The sequence below is a fragment of the Mobula hypostoma genome, chromosome 13 (assembly GCF_963921235.1).
Source record: "Mobula hypostoma chromosome 13, sMobHyp1.1, whole genome shotgun sequence".
Classification (NCBI taxonomy): Eukaryota; Metazoa; Chordata; class Chondrichthyes; order Myliobatiformes; family Myliobatidae; genus Mobula; species Mobula hypostoma.
The window spans coordinates 83,461,584-83,482,533 of record NC_086109.1 but is presented as its reverse complement, the minus strand read 5'-3'; the positions used below and the strand labels follow the sequence as shown (position 1 = coordinate 83,482,533).

Here is a 20,950-nt window from a genome sequence, read left to right as displayed (position 1 = left end):
AGACCTGCTTTCTGTGACTATTTTATAAATTATACTGTTACACCTCACAAAAGAACTTTTATAGAATTTTCATTTTTAGCATTTCAAAGAAATGTACAAAGCAGTCAGTGCTTCTTTTGTTAATGATGTTTTCATATTTAAATATCAACACAAATCATGAAACTATAAAGCACAATGGAACAAAACCCAGCGCTGAAAGTTACAAAAGGAAACGTGAAGATCCACAAAGTTGCTCTTTGCCGGGAGTTGTTAATATCCAAGTACATCGCTATACGTGTATGTTTGAGATTGACGGGAGGTACGGGGAAAGTCAGAGACGAAGGAATAAACAGGCAGAACTCACACAGATAAAATTAGAAGAAAGATAACGATATTCAGACAGAAAGGAACACAGAGACACACACACATAGACAAACGCACACTCAGACAAATACACAGACATACACCACACATATTCACTCAGTCCTATACACAGACAGACAGACAGACAGAGAGAGAGAGAGAGAAACAGATAAAATGAAAAGATAGCGATATTCAGAGAAAGGGAGACATAGCCTTAAGCACTCACTCAGACACATACCCAGATATACAGCATACATGCACACACACACACACGCACACAGAGATGCTGTATCAAAGACCCAGTCTCGCATGCACATGCACACACACAAACTTGCATGGCCGAAGTAATTAACACAGGCGCATGCACACAGACAGACCCGAGGAAGCTTCACCAAGGAACAAGGAAGCCGTTGTCTGTGCCAACACTCGGTGCCTTTGTCACTGATGGGCATCTGTTTATATTCGACCTCGGCCGTGATCACAGCCGTTTCCCAGCTCCTCTTCACAATGCCAAAGCTGCCTTTCCAGACTACGAATGAGAATCTCGGGACAATGCAGCCATTGTCAGAATGAGGAGAAGGAAAGGGGTGGGATAATGATCTGGCACAATAAACTGTTTACTAACACAATTGCTACAGCTGCATGGTCCCCTTCTTGAAAGGTTGTTTGTGTTTTTCGTTCTTATCCTGTTTATTGCATGGGGAAAGATCAACATTTATTTAAGCTGGCTTTAGAGACTGGAGAGTCACTGTCTATTAAAAACTGTTGTGCTGTTTTATTGTCCGGTTACATGCGAAAGCCAAGTGGTCAAAAAGAGACAGACATGGGGCCTTTTTTTTCCTTTAATGAGCATTGAACTTAGTTCACTTTAGCTGCACAAAACCTGGAAAAAACGATCTCACAGGGAGGAGGAATAAGATTTATTTTTTTCTTAACAGCGTGTGTAATTTAACCGTCTAGTTCTAGTTGACTAGTGAGTGACTACCTCCCTATACCTGAGTAACTACTCCGATCAATTGACAACGGTTTTGCACAATTCTTTAAAGGCTTCACCTCAGTTTTCTATCTCAATTACGAGCAAGGATCTCTACTTCCCGCCGCTGCCCGTAAGGAGTTTGTACGCTCCCCCCCGTGACCGTGTGGGTTTCCTCCGGGTGCTCTGGTTTCCTCCCACAGTCCAAAGACGTACCAGTAGGTAGATTAATTGGTCATTGTAAATTGTCCTGTGCTTGGTCTGGGATTAAATTGGCAGATTGCTGGGCTGCGCTAGGAGGACCTATTCCCCGCTGTATATCAATAAATAAATTAAATAGATTTTAACCAGTCTCTTTCCCGTTTTAGATACTTGTGGCATAGATTAACTTCATGTTCAATTTTCCTGTTTATGTCTGAGTGCCATAAAAATTAGGTTTAACATTTGTATTGATTTAATATTTTCCCCATATGGCTTACTTTCTTACTGGAACATTAAAATGTAAACTTAGAATGGTCAACAGGAAAAGAATTATTCATAAAGTTTGCTAAACGTGTGCAACCTGGGTTGTGGATGCAAAAACAGTCAGATCAAGTGAAAATGAGCATCTAACTCACTGGAGCCAATTCATTAAATCACCATTCCTCTTGGGTCCCAAACCGAGCTCTCTTTATACATGTCTTGATGAAAAATTAATTAAAGAAATGTTTGACTTTTGGATGGTTGAATGCATTGTTGATTAATTTCTTGTATTGGAAAAGAGAACCATAAAAAGACAGAAAAAATAGCCAAAATCCAAAAGCATAACTTATGAGTTCTCAGCTTGTAGAGAGGCCCAGCTCTGACAGTCACCAAAGGCAAACTAATCTGATCCAGACCAACACACACAAAATGCTGGAGGAACTCAGCAGCTCAGGCAGCATCTATGGAAATGAATAATCAGTCAACGTTTCAGGCTGAGGTTCCGCAGGACTGAGAAGGAAGGGGGAAGATGCCAGAATAAAAACGTGCAGGGAAGGGTCAAAGGCTGGAGAAAAAGACCCTGATAGGAAAGGGGAATGGACAGTATCTGTGCACCCCAGACAGAGAATCTTAGCACAAGTCTCGTCAGTTAACTGGCCTTCCTGAGGACAGCATTAGGAACAGTACAATCATCCAATGCAAACTTGAACTTCATGAGAGATTATAGGATGGACTGTAGCGACAACAAAATCAACCTGCAATTCTTCTCCTCATTGTTAGCTGAGATTTTGCTGGCGTGTGGATTCTACAGAAATTTAGTGATGATCATTTGAGATGTTCTCACAGCTATGCCCCTGAGCATGAACAATGGATATCTAAATGAGATAATGAAAGCAGCCAGGTCTTGCTAGGAAGAAGCAGAAGTGACATGTATTTTTCTTAATTATCTAGTATGACTTTTCAAATTAATCTTACAAACACACAATATGCATTGCATATCTATTTACTTCTACAAAATAATAAGTTGATGCCTCATTCTATGTCATTTTTTGCCATTAAAGTCAACTGAAATGAAACTCAGAATTCACCAGCTTAACATTTTCATATAAAGTGAACTTCTACCCTAATTCTTGTTGGAGCATTGCTGGATTCATTCCCATGCAAAGCAGGCTCAAAAGTTCTCAGTATTATTTAATATTTATTAATTACATTATTGTTTTTTTTATTTGCACAGTTTGTCTTCTTTTGCACATCAGGTTTTTTTGTCAGTCTTTGTGTGTAGCTTTTCAGTGATGCGACTATATTCCCTTGTTCTACTGTGAATGCCTGCAAGAAAATGAATTTCAGCGTAGTATCTGGTGACACATACATCATCATCATGATGTGACATATATTAACCTTGATAGTACATTTACTTTGAACTTTGAAACTTGAATCAATCTCTCCAGGACTTTAGCAATGACTCTGCTTCGATAAAGGCAGAGTCCTGCACCAGTAGCAGCCTGTAATTGGATACAGATCCTGCCTTAACAACTCCCATTTCATTTAGAATGATACATCAATTTCATACACTTTCCCTATGAAATATTGTTAGTTTTTGACAAACGTGCAAATCCACAAAAATCCTGCCTCTGTCTCTGTATCTCTCCTTGTTTGTCTCTAGTTGTATTTTATAGCATTATCTTCACTCTCCTCTTTAGCCTAAAGGTAGTATCATTAGGAAATCATTCCACAGGCAATAGCTGTGCTTAAGTATTGTGCTGCTTTGAATACTGTATGAATATCTCATCCAGCCTTGAGCAGAATTTCCATTCCACACTCTTTCCATTACAAACACTGTCCGATCCAACCTCATTACATTATTGTCTTCCCTTCCCACCTTAGCCCATTCTTGGCAGAAATTCACATCCACAAGTTTACCATCTCCAGATGACCTCTTCGCATTACTACATCAAAGAGGAGGTAGAGGAGCCTAAAGACACACACTCAATGTTTTAGGAATAGCTTCTTCCCCTCCACCATCCAGTCAGAATTCTGAACAGATCATGAACCCATAAACACTTCCTCACTATTTATGCTTTCATTTTGCTCTACTTATTTATTTTAAACATGTTGCTCCTCGCCGCACCTTGTGCCACATCTGGCAGCGACCTCATCACTTCTTCAGTATTTGTCTGTTTTTTTACGAGGCTGAGCTACTAGCTCGACAATCAACTCAGAACAGATGGAAAGTGTACAAGGAGCCGGCCGGATTCGAACCCAGGACCACTTGCCTCAAAGTCCTGCGCGGGTCCACTACACCACTGGCTGGCAATATTTTAAACATACATTTATGCATTGCACTGTATTGCTGCCACTAGATAACTAATTTCATGACATATGTCATTGATAATAAACCTAATTCTGATGGTTATCTGTTAATCCTTCATAAAGTTCTGGTCCTTTAAACTCTACTCCGTCTACCCATGCTGCTCACAATCTGCCCAGAGTTGTCTGAACTCTCTTGGTTCCCTATAACCAGCAGTTGCAATTTAAAATTCACTTCCTTACACTTAAAATCCATTATAATCATGATCTTTGAGTGTAAGAGTAGCAACCCCTCACCCTCATCCCCTCCAAAGAATCCCATCAAATGGTGAGCTATGATGTTTAAACACAAGTCTCTAGGCACAAGCTTGTACCCCGTGGTTTATGGAAGCATACCCTTATCTCACGAGTAGAAAGTTACAGACATACAGAGAAGAAAGTAATGAAGAGGTTGTATTTTTAAACCTTTGGTTCTACAACTCTGAAGCCTTTGGATTTAAGTCTCACTCCAATCACTTCTACACAAATATCTAGGCTAACTTTGCAAAGCAGTAATGAGTTGTTCTTATTTCCGACATATCCCAAATATGCGGGCCAGTATGAGACTAACTGAAATCAAATATTCTGTCTTCATCACAGATAGAAAACCAGTACCTTTTTCTCAGGGCCGACATGTTTAAAAATAGAGGGCATGCGTTTAAGGTGAGGGGGGTGGTGAATAGGGTAAGTTCAAAGGAGATGTGCGGGGCAGGGTTTTTTTTAAACACAGCGAGAGAGAGAGGGAGAGAGAGAACCTGTGGGTTGTTGAATTCGGATGAAATATGAAGCATTTGGGGTAACTGCAAGGTCTGTGTCTTTGCTATTGTTAAGCACATGCTTGGGCTCGCGTTTATTTTTGAGGGGGGATCATTGCTTGCCGCTGTTATGCGTGGAAAGGGGGAGCTGGGGGGGACCTTGGGGTTCTCACGTTTAACTGTCGTTCATTCTTTGGGGCGCTTGTCTGTTTTCCTGGATGTTTTGCGAAGAAAAAGCGTTTGAGGGTGTATATTGTACACATTTCTCTGACATTAAACTTGACCTTTGAACCTTTGAACCTTTGAATGGTGGGCACCCAAAATGACCTCCAAGGATGGCAGATATGATAGGGGTATTTAAAAGCACAAAAGATTCTGTAGATGCTAGAAATCCAGAACACACACACACTGGAGGATCTCGGCAAGTCAGGCAACATTGGTGGAGAGGAACAAAGAGTCAACCTTTCAGGTCAAGAGCCAAGACTCTTGATGAAGGGTCTCAACCTGAAACATCGACTGTTTATTCCTCTTCATAGATACTATCCTACCTGCTGAGTTCCTCCAGCAGTTTGTGTGTGAAGTGCATATGAGATAGACTCATGAATATGCAAAGACTGGACTATGTGCAGGCAGAAGTAATTAGGTATTATTTGTTTAATTATGTTGGCACAAGATTGTGTGTTTGAAAGGCCTGTTCCTGAGTTGTACTGTTCTACACTCCAGATATAGATGCTGTGTGCAAATTGGCCATCAGGTTTCCTATATTTCAATAAATGGACTTCAGAAATGTTTCCCTGATTGCCAGGAATTGTGGGATGTCCATTGGTCATCAAACATGCTCAACAAACGCAAACCGTTTCTTACCAAATAATAACACCTTGGAGGTCGAGTTGTCTGAGCCCCTCCGAGATGGATTAATTTGTAAAGGGTGAATATCCAGACGGACCTGAGGATGTGAGCGGGCAGTGGCCAGCTGTGAATCGTAGCCTGGCAGAAGCCAACACCTTCAGGGGAGGAGGGGAAAATTGGGGTAGAGTGGGCAGTCAGGGAGGAAACAAGAGATGCCATGAAGAAATATCATAGTAATGTAAAAAGGCCAGAAAACACTCTCATTCCAGGGAAAATAATAAAGCACCACAATCTTGGCGCATTATTAATCCAAGTGCATAAATGCAGCTGCAGCGCTGACTGGGCGAGCATTAATCTGTTGCTATGCAACCAGCTATAAAAGAAATCCAGTCCAGCATAGAAGGAGTTAACTATGCAGATCAACGCTCAGTGACGGCCTTGTTAGCCATCTTGATTTTTGTTAAATCACTCCTGCAGTGTTACAAACGGTAAGCCTTGACATTACACTGTGCAAGGATCTGATGCCCATCAGGGGCTCGATCTTTGCCTGTGTAAAAATGTACGATGCCCTAAATCCTTCAGCAAAAGGTAAATAGAAGCCACGAATATTTCAGGATATTTAAATAATAAAGTGATTAAATGGTAGAAATATTCCAAATACCTCCCAATTCAGATTTCTACCCACCATCCCCCCCATCACTGCAAATATAACGATGTTTTAAACGATCAATTGTAAACTAGTGATTTGAACAGATTTTCACACATCATCTCAAAACATGAAATACAAGGGAAAAGATTGACTTATATTGCTCAAATTTAAAAAAGCATTTAAAAGCAAAGCCTCTTTTTTTTTGCACCATGAAATGGTTTTGGTCTTGCAAACAAAGCAGGGATATCTTGAAAGTAGTGTAGAAGCTAGCAGGGTTCACGTCCAAGAAATGAAATCCATAAAATATTGGTGATATTTACTGTAGAAATATTCTCAATGTCAAATGACACTATGAATTTGTTACTATAGAGTGATTATTCAAATCAGTGACTGTGAATTAATTATCACGGGGATATTATTCTATTTTTTTTCCGAGGTGAACAGGGCTGTTTGTTACTGCTCAATTTTTAAATTGTTTTACCATTGTGTATTCTCTTACTCATGCTTCCACAGTTGAAGATTTTTTATTATAATTGGTGAATCTAGATCCTGGAATAAAATGACTGGGCTGCTTGAAGGTTCAAGTCTTTAACTTTGTCTTTAACAAAGATAAATACAGACCCAACTCACACCGAATTCAAATCTATGCAGCAAATTCCAAACTGCCACTTTGACATTGCACTCATCTTCTTTAATGTAATATTGCTAATGTAGATTCAACACCAAAATGAGGAATTTTCATCCAGCAATAACGTATTTCCTAAATTTCCTAAAAAACCCTTCTCCGTTTCCACTACTGACTAGTTCAGTCTGTAAAACTGACAATATGTGATGTGCAGTTATATTATTGCAGTATGTTGTAAAGGAATTTTTTTTCTCATTGTTCTCATTATATAAAGTGTACACTGCCAGAGTTTCCTTTGAATGAGAGGTGCAGTTAAATTTCTGCGGAAAGCCCAGTCTGCAAGGAAATTTGAATACAGTATTCAAATCTCTTAGACAGACTGAGTGTGCATTTTAATTGCAATTTAATCCCCATTTTCATCCATCACCAATTGCTATGGTAAAAACAGCTGCAATCAAAACAAATCTCTCTAAAAAGCACAGAACAATACGCTCTCTTCCTTGGCATCTTTCCTTGCAAAGGCTCTTTGAGGGACAGTAAAATATCCAAAATATCAGAGATTAGATGCCACAAAGCAGGAATGCTTCACAACATTCTCCATCAATCCTTCCCCTTCCTTCCTAAAATGCATTATCCCTAGAATCACAAGTAAAAAGATTACCTCGTTAACCTATTTTTTTAAAAAGCACAAGACGATGACAATGTTTTGAAAATTCATCTTACAAATATTCCTCACCAGGTATTATGAAAATAAACCTCAAGACGTGTTTTGATTGTGTCTTCAGAATGCTTTGCCATATTTATGTGTACTCATCGTTCTGTCACACAGCAAGCAACGTCAGACATGCTACAAAGGAAAGGAATGGATTGACCACACTCACATAGTCTCAAAGAACTCTAAATTTCAGAAATGTTTGCTGATTTAAACCAAAAGGAATACACTTCCGTTAAGCACTAAATGCAAATCCAATCAAGGGTCATTTAATGAAAGAAAGATGCACAATATGGCTTTTCTCGTGATCAGCCACCATTGTGAGGAACTTACTTTAGCCATGAAAGTGCATGGAACTGCAGTGCCTTGACCAAGTATCTTGTACAGTGATGGGGTTGGGATTCTGTGAATCACGAGAATTGTAACCACACCTCACCCTCATGCTGTAAAGATAGGGTCTTATGCTGCTCTGATGTGAATATTTTATCGACAAAATTATTACATCCAAGGAGATGCACACGTATACAGAGCTACAAAGAAATGACAATGTGAAATGAAATACTCCATAGCTTTTTCAACTGAATAAATGTTCTACCTCATGCTTTTGATTAATCAGTTCTAAATACAGGAACCAAAGAGCTGATAGAGAGATAATTTTCCGTTGCAAAATATCTTTTGATTTATTTTTCTCCTGTGAGGAAAAATAATGAAGGAGCTTCATTAACATATCTGCTGAAACAGTTAAAAAAAAAATCAAATGTTGGTGGATGGGGTGGGGTGTTGGGGGAAGCCTTGCAATATTTGCATAATAGTTATAACAGACTATGAAAAGCACAGAGTCAGCAACGAACATCAGCTGCTTTAAAACTAACAGTAAGAGCAGGCAATTAAAAATAATTATTCCTAATCATTACAGTGAGTCGAATGTGAAGGTGGGTTTCACTGTCCTTGTGTTCAGACCAACAGGATGCAAAACTCGGCTTTTAAACAACAGAAATGTACACCTACATGTCCTTGATTCAAGGCCTTTCTCTGTGAAGCTAAATTTGAGGGACATAGATTGCAGTTTTAAGTGGACATAGTGATTTAAAATAAAGAAATGGAATTTTTTCCAAAGGACATATGAATTAGGTTACAATGCATATAATGTACCATAAAGCAAGCTTCTGCTACTTCCTTTGCACATAACCTTCTGCTTTTTAATCCAGCAATTCTTTTTTATTACAAACTATTTACCTTAATGATTTTTGGGCCGTGCTTTAGTTTAAAATATTTCTGACTTACACTTTCATTGGTTGGTTTGCCAAATATAGTAGGAAAAAAAAGGAAATGATTGGCTTTAATGATTTTTAAAAATAAATGTCATGCATTATTTTCAAAATTAAATTTTAAATTAATTTCTGAATCATACAAAATTTAAAAAATCATATTTGCAAGTGCATATGAAAAGGGGCTGCTGCTGTTTTAATTGTTTGTGCACAATCTGCTAGCCAGCGGCTCCAAGCTCTTAAGTCCATGTAATTATGTTAATGTACAGCAGCTTGTCAGGATTCCGTTCATTAGAAGCAGTTGTTTCATTGCTTATACTTCCCTCTCCCTCTCTTTCCCTGATAATCTCCGTGTGATCAAGGCCGATGTTTACAACCTTGGAACACAGATCATCGCTTCAGCATCCCCGTTTGCGTTGGGAACCCGTGCAATAAGGATTGGCATTCAGTAATTTTTCTATTTCTTTGATTAATATAACAATTGCACCAAAAATAAATCACAACTTGCAGCAAAAGATATATTATGTATGTGAATTGATTTCTGCGGATTTGCAAAATCCCATATTCTTTTTTATATTATAGGATTCTATCTCTACTAAAAACCTTTACATTTTTTTTGTGAAACCAAGAAATGAATGCAAGGAAACACCAGAAACCACAGGATTGAGAAACCTGTCCACTACTACCAACAAATGGGCCAAGGTTTATTTTTCATGTCAATAAAAGTAAAATTTTGCAAATAAGTCTGTTGGAAGCATTTTATTCACACAATCTTTTTGACAGCTCTACATACCTCTTCTGAGCAAACAGCTGGCATTTACACTGAAGCACATGCCAATAGATTACTAACTAATGTAAGACCAGGTGAGGTTATTAAAAATGGAACTACATTTCAGCTTCAACTTTTGTTCATTTTCAGGGGACATTTTAATAAGTGCACAGTCATTTATGGAGAGATTGATTGATACTTGACTGTTGCTGTATTGTACAGGTAGTGATCTGGTTTCCAGTGGGTCTATAAATCCTAAGTATAACATTCCATGGTAACCGACAGAAGTAAATTCAGCTATCTAGCATAATCAACTTCCCACTGACTATTTATTGTTGTCAACTATTGTATCATTACCGTATTCATTCATCAAAATGGAACAATAGCTATACCAGGAAATAATCTCTCAGAGTTTGGGATTTAGACTATAAGACCATAAGACATAAGGGCAGAATTAGGACATTCGGCCCATCGAGTCTGGCCTGCATTCAATTATGGTTGATTCATTTTCCTTCTCAACCCCATTCTCCTACCTTCTTTCCAAAATCTTGGACACTTTTACTGATCAATAACCTATAAACCTCTGCTTTAAATTTATTTCTGAACTGTTCTGTGAGCTAAAGTTCAATATTGCCAACTCTACAGCTAATGACACAAATTTTTGCTTGAAGATTGTTTAAGAAATTATCAGTGAAATTATCATTCTCTGTTGAGTTGGAGTTTATACCGAAGCAGGGAGGGTTGAGTATTTAATATTTGTTATATTTGAGTAATCTTGTATATATATTGTTTGATAAAGAATTCTTGATCACTTAAATAATTAATTATAAGTTATATGTAAAAATGCATATGTCATCACTCTACCACGTGATATATGTGTGCCTCAGTTAAAGTAAACTCATAGTTAGACTCACATTTTGGACTCCTGTGTCTTCCTTTGAATTAGTTTAATGTTTTGAAATTACAAAACACAACATTAAATATTCCACTTGGTGAAAAACTGGAGGACTTGCAGCCACATCTACTCACTAATCTCCCATGTATTTTGCCAGTCCCCAGTGAAAATACTTTAATTGCATTGTTATTTTTGTAAAACAATATTTTTAGAGCAAAACTGAAACAACCTCTCGGATCCTATGATATCTACAAACTGAAAATATGATTCCTGCATCTCCCTAGATTTTGTATGATATTCAACTGGCAAAAACTTACTTTGAAGAAATGCACCAAAATGTTATTATTTATTAGATGCAAATAGTTGTATTTGGTTGTGTAAAAATAAATGAGAAAATCCCAACAATTCTTCCATGGTAGGCCTTTAGGTTCCAACAAATAGCATTCATAAAACAGGCTGGATTACATTAGTCTTTCATCATATAGGCATATAGGAAAGGATTCTCCCTCTTCAGAACATACTCTTTGCCACTACAGTTCAAGCACAAAAGAGCAAAATGATTCCTGAAATCTACAGCAACTATTGCTAAGATTTGAGAAATTACTTACTCAGTGTGGGATAAAACTAGAAAATTATTCTTTCAAACAAACACAGAAAATATTTCCATGCGATGCCTTTCCCAAAATTATTTGAGCTCAATAGCCAATTCCTTTCATGAACATTTTGGAAGATTGTGTAATGTACTTACATATTTATTTAGAGACATAGCACAGTAACAAGGCTGTCTGGCCCAATAAGCTGGTGCCACCCAATTACACTAATGTGACCAATTAATCTGCTAACCCATAGGTTTTTGGAATGTGGGAGGAAACCAGAGCACCTGGAGAAAACCCATGAGGCCATGGGCAGAAGGAGCAAACTCCTTACAGACAGAGATGAGAACTGAATGCAGGTAAAGTGACATGATAACCGGTACACTACCATGCCCCCCTAATGTGTCAAATTCCTGTTTCATTTTAAAATTTCAGCCTTCCCATGTTTTTCAGCATGATATTTTTCATAGCATTGCTCCATTTGTAAGAGATAGGGCCAATATATTGAGCTATCAAGGGAGCTTGTTCAAGCCTTCATCATTTTCTAAGTATTCAGAACAAAGCTTACTAGGTCTAAGCAGGTTATGCATCACAAACAGCTTGTTCCTGATATTAACAATGAGCTCTACTCAGATAGAACAGTCTGATATTTGTTGTGAAGTTCCGACAAACTTTTTGTTGATAGATTACAAATCCTCCTTTCTCGAAGGTGGGGCTTGTTCTGTCTGTCGTTTCAAGCTGAAAACAATACTACAGGACTGCACAAAAGTCTTAGGTATATCTATCTATCTATATATATATATTTATATACATAAACTAGGGTTCCCAAGACTTTTGCATAGTCCTATAGTAATTTTATGTATTGCATTGTACTGCTACCACAAAAAAACAACACATTTCATGACATAGGTGAGTGATTGTGGACTCAGAGTGGGAAGGGGGCAGGGGGAGAGGGATCTTGGTTGGGAAAAGGGCAAGGGAGAGAGGAGAGAGTGGGAAGCACCAGAGAGACACTCTGTAATGATCAATAAACCAATTGTTTGGAATGAAATCACATTGCCTGATGTCTCAGGGCTGGGTGTGTCTGCACTCGCACCAGCCCACCCCCATCTCTGGCACTTCTTCTCTGCTACCTAATTCACACCCCTCACATGGTGCTCCACCCACACCATTCCCAGCATCCTTTGTTCCCACATGGAGCCTGTGATTTACAAGCTCATTCTCCACTCCACGTTGACAAATACAGTACTGTGCAAAAGTCTTAAGGCACCCTAGCTAAATATATATGCGTAAGACTTTTGCAGAGTACTGTACATCCTCCAAGTGAGGTGTTCTGGGTCAGAGCTGAATATTATTGCTGCATCTAATACTGTACTCACGCAACATCCACACTATGCGAAGCCTAGATGGAAATAATATACACATAGTGGCCACTTTATTAAGTACACCTGTACACCTGCTTGTTAATGCAATTATCTAAATATCCTATCATGTGGCAGCAACTCAATTCATAAAAGCATGCAGACACAGTCAAGAGGTTCAGTTGTTGTTCAGACCAAACATCAGGATGGAGAATAAACGGGATCTAAGAAGGGACTTTGATCATGGAATGATAGTTGGTGTCAGACGGGGTGATCTGAGTACCTCAGCAACGCCTGATCTCCTGGAATCTTTGTGCACAGCCGTCTCTAGAGTTTACAGAGAATGGTGCAATTTTTTTAAAAAATCCAGTGAGTGGCAGTTCTGCGGGCACCTTTTTAATGGGAGGGGTCAGAGGAGAAGGGTCAGACTGGTTCAAGCTGGCAGGAAGGTGACAGTAACTCAAATAACCACGTGTTGCAACAGTGGTGTGCAGAGGAGCATCTCTGAACACACAACACATCGAACCTTGAAGCCGATGGGCTACAGCAGCAACAGACCACTCCGGTACCTAATTAAAGTGGCCACTGTGTATAATAGTTTGACTTCCTACCCTTGACTGTAACCTAGTATTTCTTGTATGCACGCAGAGAATGAATATTTGAGGGAGGTTCCCTGCATAAAAAGGAGTACAGAAAAAATCTAGTAGATTTAGCAAAAGGTGGTAAGCAGCGGGCATAGCAAGCCAGTGTTTGTGGAAATAGTGCTATGAATCTGGGCAGGCTCGCTTTGATTTTTAAACCTCCATAAATTAATGCAGAATCATTCATATTTTCAGTACATTGAAGTCAACAATACTTAAGAAAATATTTTAATCGTGTTCCCCATGCAACAAAATGTCGTGATGCAAGACACATGCTGTTGCTATGACAGGTTGCTAGGATTCTTCTGACCCTTTGAAGCATCAGTTGTTGCAGCCATGGGTCCTCCCTTGTATAACACACAAATTCTCTGCACTAAGCTTCAGTATTCAAAAGGTTAACATTGACGGCAAGACACGTGATTACATTAACTTGCTGAAATACATTATGTGGAATCGTCGCTTGTGGTAAATGTTGAAATCCATCAATTTCAGAAAGAAAACATTCTTATGAGACCCAGCCCCACAAAGTAAAGAGGGTAGGATTTGCAGGTCAGGTTGGAGGGGCAATAGAGTGAATTGACATTCGTGGTTCAGATTGCGCTCCCCCGAGCTCCATGTTAAAAATTACACAAGGTCAGAACTGTACGTGTATGTGACAACCCACGTAGTTGTTTCCCTGGTCGCACTCACTTTCTAGGTTTGTACCCAAAGAGATAGCATTTAAGCAAGGTCCCAGCCTCAGACTGAAATCTGGAGGCCAGCGAAAATACTTCATGAGACGAGCAATAAACCGAAAGAGAAAGTACACACAATGTGTTGTCTAATATTAGAGAACATGCACTTAAGGTAAGGGGGTGGGGGGAAGTTTAATGGAGAAGTGTGGGACATATTTTATTTTACACAGGGACAATGGGTGCCGGGAATGCGCTGCCAGGTTGATGGTGGAGGCAGATACTGTAGAAACGTTTAAAAGGGTTTTAGATAGGTACATGAATATACAAGGATGGAGGGATGTCAGCAATGTGCAGACAGAAGTGATGAAGTGTCATTAGCTTAATTTGGTCAGCCCAATATCATGGGCCACAGGGCCCGTTCCAGTGCTATACTGTTCTTTATTTATTGAAAATATATCCATATGCAGTCATAAAAAAGTAAGCTCATTCGGTAAAAATTCACATAACTCCAAGAATCAAAGTGACTGAATTTGTTTCATCAATTCTTATCAACCTTTCTTTGTTATTCAAAGTTATATTTTAAAAATAGAATTCTTTGATTTTTAATGTCTGGCGCTGTTTTTAAAATTGTCTTATGCCTTTAAAATCTAAGTTTGGGAAGGAAGGAAGGAAAGTGGGATAATGTCTCTTTAACTACTATTTACACAGCATCAATTGTTCGATAAAATCCCTAAACAGTTTATTTGCATTTACTGAAGAGACGCAGGTCGTGCTATTCATCACTAATTTATAAAAAGGAATGATCAAAGAATTCTGAAATAATGTTAATTCAATTAAAATTGAGGGCAGATTATCTGCTTGAAAGACTACGGGCGACAGGATTGGGTCACCCGAGCTACATTTATCACTCCTTGCTTAGGTAATTAGTGAAATGATCAAAGTGGAGTGGGGAGTGGGGGTGTCAGAGTTTTTCTGGGGGAAGTGTTAGTGGATTTGAGAATTGTGTTGCCTACCTTATGCCACAGTGAGTGGCGTTACATCCATTTTAGAAACTGCAGCCACCCAAACTCAAGATGGCTGCAAAGCAAAGAGCTCTCTCTCCCTCTTTCTCTCACAAAATGGCTTCCAGCTGGCCATTCATGTGGGCATCCCACTCGTCTTCCAGCATGGTGCTCTGTGGCAGGTTTACATCTTCAGAAGTACTGCCTCATTGGGAAGACAAAAGAAATTGCGGTCTTCAGAGAGAGGATTTGAAGGCTTATATGTTTTCTTAATCGAAGGAACTGCTGGAAGAAAGGAACAATGATCCTGTTATTCTTTCAAACATTTGACAACCAGTCCTGGTTCTGTTCAACAATGACATAGGATTCTCTGGGAATGAGAAGTTGAGGAAAGCTAGACCAAAACGGGAATAGGATTCTTCTCTTTATCCTACAATCCTTTCTCTCTATAACATTTTTTCAAAATTAATAATAAAATCTGCTTCAAAAAGTCTGGAATATGAACTTCAGAATTTAAGATTTTCAGGGGCTAAAGAAAGTTATTAATGATTATAATCTTGGTATTAAAATAACTATGAATCTGCTTCAGCTTTTGAGTTCAGTGAAGATATATTTATCTTGTTTGAGTGATAACACCAATAAAGTAAAAAAAAACTGATTTATACAGCACCTTTCACATGTACTCAGGACAGCCAATTAAATACTTTAGAACTTTAGTCACTGTTGCTATGTGGGGAATGTGTCAGGAATTGCCTCGGGCAGTGTTGCAGGCACAACCATCTTTAGCTGTTTTATGAATGACTTCTCTCCATCTCTCTATAAAATGCAAGGTGTTCACCAATTATTGGATGTTACACATTTCCATCTGCACTCTTTGGCAAATTAAGAAGTCCATTCAGGCATGCAGCAAGATTTGAACAATACTCAGAAATGGGACTCTGACATTCAATGGCATTACTACCACTGGGTCCCCATCATCAATTTGTCATTAGTCACTACTGATGAAAGGCTCAACAATCCGTTGCATTGAAACAGTAACTACAAGTGTCGATCAGGAACTTATAACCTGTGACTTAACCTGTGGCCTCCCAAAATTTTGGTATTTGACTTTCCAAAGTCAAGACAAATTGAAGAATGTAACATTAAAATCTCCATGGTTGCAGCTCCACAAATATTCAGAAAGCTTGGCGCCATCCAGAATGAAGCAATCCGCATGATTAATACCCAGTCCTCTATGCTATACATACTTTTCATAGCTCTAGTGTACGCTGACTGCACCTGTGGCTTGAGAGAGGGTGACATTTGCCTTTGGCCGCAGTCTAACCCTATACACAATTATGAGCAGTCCATTCTCCTCCCTTGATGTCAGTGAAACCAAAGGTGTAGCAGGGTATGGAAGCTTACTGTACATAAAGTGCCTCAAGGTTTTCCTGCATCACAATAGTCCCTAAACTCCAGAATGTAGAACATAGGGTAGTACAGCACAGGGTAGTCTTCTACACCATCCACAACACCACCAATCAACGTGTTGTCTGCAAACTTACATACCCACCCATCCACAGTTTCATTCTGGTAAGTTACTTCTATCACAAACAACAGAGGTCCTAATACTAACCCATACAGAGCACCACTGGTCACAGACTTCAAGTCAGAATATGTCCCATCGACCACTACCCTGTTTTCTTTCTATGCAAGTCAGTTCTGAATGCAAATGGCCAATTCACAATGCTTCCCATGCATCTTAATCTTCTGGATGAGCCTCCCATGAGGGACCTTGTCAGTCACCTTGCTAAAATCTATGTAGACAACATCCTCAGCTCTATTTTCATCAATCACCTTTGTCAACTCGAAAAACTCAACTAAGTCAGTAAAAAGCAATTTACCCTGCACAAAGCCATATTGACTATCCCTAATTAGGCCAAGGTTTTCCAAATGCTCATAAATCCTAGATCATAAATCTCCAGTAACTTTCCTACCACTGAGATGACACTCATCAGTCTATAGGTTCCAGGATTACCTCAATTTACTACTGTAGTTATAAAGTGCTTTGGGACATCCAAAATAAGTGAAAGATGATATTTAAATGCAAGTTTTTATTCCACTAGAAAAAGCTCAAACTCTAAATGAGCAGAAGATCAAGTTTAACTGTAGTATATACTTTGTTAGCTAGCTTACACACACACACACACAGACACACACACACAAAATGAATGAACATGGTGGGTAAAGTACTCAAAGATATCAGTTCACCTTGGAATCTGAGTACAAACCAGGAGCGGAAGGAATAAGAATGAATTTTATTTTCAAAAATAAATAAAACACCTAATCCAATTTTTTTCTGAAAAAATAAATGGCTTGGCTTTAATTCGACATAAGTAATTTAACTGTTTAGTGAAATGAAGGTTGTGCTGAGATATTAGTCTAGACAACAGCTGCACAATGGAGTGAAACAGTTCTCAGTAGGGGCTGGGGGGGAAGGGGCTTATGAATAAGTCTGGGCATTTGATGAGAGTCATTGTTGGCCACTTATTAAACCCAGCCTCTGAGCTCTTTACCTGATGTAATGATGAGCGATGTCATTTGTATTTTTGATTAATGTTCATGACTTGGCACCCCTCCAGTTCTTCCAAGTTTCCTTCAGCAAGTCTAAATCAGAGAGAGAGAGAGAAAAAACAACAAATGCCAAACCAACTTGTGAGATTCACGTTTACAATGGAAATCCAGTCAAGAACTGTTTGGTTTCTAAGTATGGCCCAAGCTGTGAAGTTAAAGCACCTACCCTCTACCCAGTTTGTAACGAGGAGGGAGGTGGCTTTAATTGTGCAGGCAGGCAAACACAATGGAGAGAGTAAACATTAGATGGGAGTACACAACTTCAAATTGAATTAGACTAACAACACTACAGCGCATCACAAGAAACCAGCCTCCACTCTATGAACCTTCCCTATACTTCTTGCTGCTTCAGTAAAGCAGCCGGCATAATGATAGACCACACCCACCCTGGACATTCTTCCTTCTTCCCTTCTCCCTCCCAACAAATCTATAAAACAGGTTCCACCAGGCTTAAGAACAGCTTCAAGCCCACTGTTATCAAACACTCAAATAGACCTCTTGTACAGTAAGATGGCCTTATAATCTACCTCATTGTGATCTTACACTTTATCTTTTACCTACACTGCACCTCTTTCGGAAGCTTTTACACTTTATTCTGCATTGTTATTGTTTTACCTATTCCAGCTCAATGCACTGTGTAATGATTTGATCTGAATAAATAGGATGCAAGACAAGCTTTTCACTGTATCTTGGTACATGTGACAATGATAAACCTAGACTTTATGTATAAAAAGTACATAAAATGTGATTTGAAATATCTGTGCGTAACTTCTATTGGTTGCTCCTATAAGGAAACTTGACAGGCATGCCCTGTCATGATCCACCCTAACACCATGTCATCTTGCCATTAAATTTTGCGCATGTCAAAACATCATCAGGCGACCATGCTTCCATCAATTACTTACAGGCAGAAATTGATCGTTAACTCACAGAGAAATGATCCAAAAAATGAAGAACATATTAGCAGACAGAAAGATGAGCACATACACTAAAAACAGAATACTGCAGTGCTACATTTATTCTAATCAAAAACTAGAGGACATAAATGTAAGGTGATGAGAAAATTTTGAAAGGAACTTGGGAGGCAACCTCTTCTTGCAGAGGGTGGTGTATGTGGAATGAGCTATCAAAGTTAGTGGTTGAGGCAGATACAATAGCAATATTTAAAAAACACTTAGACAGGTACATGGATAGGAAAGGTTTAGAGGGATATAGGCAAAACATGGGGACATTGGACTTAGGTTAGATGGGCATCTTGGTCAGCATGGCCAAGTTAGGCCGTAAGGCCTGTTTCCATGCTGTATTATTCTGTGACTCTGTGACTCTGTAATAAGGAGTAAATATAATCAGTGTTCTCCTAGATGTCTCACTTATGCTTTAAAAAGTTATCTTAAGTAATTTTTATAAGAAACATTAGACATATATATAGCTAGGGTACTTAAGACTTTTGCACAGTACTGCATTGCACAGTACTGCTACCACACAAAAAAACAATTTCATGACATATGTGAGTGATGATAAACCTGATTCTGATATGGGTCTCTGTTGTGGACTGAGAGTGGGAAGGGGGCAGGGAGAGGGGAATTGTGTTTGGGAAAAGGGGAAAGCGGAGGGGAGGGGATGGGAAGCACCAGACAGACATTCTGTTATGATCAATAAGCCAATTGCTTGGCACCAAATTACTTTGCCTGGTGTCTCAGGGCTGGGTGTGTCTGCACCCACACTTCCCTTTTTGTCCCTGGCACTCCTTCTCCGCCACATGTGTTACAACCCTCCCACGGTGCTCCACCTTTACCATTTCCAATATCCTTAACACACGCCAGATTTACAAACTCGCTCTCTGCTCCACGTTGACAAATAGAGCTCTGGGCAAACGTCTTTGGGCAAACTCTCTATTAATATATGCCTAAGACTTCTGCACAGTAGCGTGGGAGCAGAATTAAGCCATTCAGTCCACCAAGTCTGCTCTCTCATTCCATTATGGGTAATTTAATATCGCTCTCAACCCCATTCTCCTGCCTTCTCGCATAACCTTGGACGCCATTACAAAGCAAGAACTTATCAACTTCACTTTAAGCAACTCAGTGACGTGGCCTCCACAGCCATCAATGGAACTTAATTGTTTGCAGCCCTTCCTAGAGATCAAGATTTCTGTGATCATGTATCAGTACCACGCAGCAGCTTTGTTCTTTGCCATGCTGATCATTTGCCAATGGGGAAAGGTGTGCAGTCAGCCTGTTCCATGCCCAGGGAGTCTGGCCGGAAGCTCCATGCCCTCCTCCCCTCCTCCACTCAACGTTGCCACTCCATATCTCACACCATCATAATCTTGCAGTCTAACTCTTCCCCATTTGGTACTTCTACCACCCAGTGAGTAATTAGTAATGCAGTGAATGCATGGAGAATGGGTTACAGAGAAAACTGGTGGAAGAATAGGATTCCTCTGTGAACTGCCATAGACTTGATGGGCCAAAGAGGCTTTCTTCTAAATTGTAAGGAATTACAAAACATGAAATGAAGGTTGGGGTTTAATACTAACTTAAAAATGAGTAAACCAGGGTAAAACTTAATTCCTTTCCATCAATACAGTCATAGTAATAGAATTCTACAGTATAGAAACAGGTCCTTCGGCCCATCTAGTCCTTGCCAGCGTATTAACTTGCCTTGTCTCATTGACCCTGCACCCGGACTATAGCCCACCATACCCCTCCCATACATGTACCTATTTAAATTTCTCTTAAATGTTGAAATCAAACCCACATCCACCATATCTGCTGAAAGCTCGTTCCACACTCTCACTGCTCTCTGGGTGGAGAAGTTCCCCTTAAACATTTCACCTTTCACCCGTAACCCGTGACCTCCGGCTCTAGACTCACCCAACATCAGGTGGAAAAAGCCTGCTTGCATTTACTCTATATACCTCATAATGCCTGACCTACTGAGTTTCTCCAGCATTTTGTGTGTGTATACCATGGTAAAAGGTTTCTTAAAGCAAAGACATTCCAAATTTATGACTTTTTGGATGACTTGATGTTCAATTTCAAATGCACACAGTATTCATTTAACACAACAAATATGGCCTCACCAATTCCTGGGTAACAAGATGTATTAAATGAACATAACATGAACTGGGTGTTTTTAACTTTGTCACTATATGTAGTCAATACCAGATAACTAATACTCTAGATACTCTGAGGGCTGAAGATGGAGAAGAGTCCACCTTAACACTTCAGGTATCTTTACTCTTAAGCTCTAAAGGCTTTAAGTGAGTTCAGGGCACAGAGATCATTGACAATTTGAAACAGAACCAATTTTATTTGCTCATACATATTAGGTCACTGCAACTTAATACAAGATTCATATGCCAAGTTCATAGAAAGTTCACTTCACTTGAGCTTTAGTATCATTTTACAAAAGAAATG

The 20,950-nt window shown here is 39.2% G+C and overlaps 1 long non-coding RNA gene across 2 annotated transcripts in view; it reads right to left on the bottom strand.

The window, feature by feature from the left end:
* LOC134355742 (uncharacterized) overlaps positions 1-20,950 on the bottom strand; it is a 109,924-nt gene that overhangs the window by 53,562 nt on the left and 35,412 nt on the right. For both annotated transcript variants that reach the window (XR_010020167.1, XR_010020168.1), the window contains exons 2-3: positions 17,471-17,561; positions 14,928-15,200 (exon numbers count right to left, since the gene is read on the bottom strand). This is a non-coding gene — a long non-coding RNA (uncharacterized LOC134355742). The remainder of the gene's footprint in view (positions 1-14,927; positions 15,201-17,470; positions 17,562-20,950) is intronic.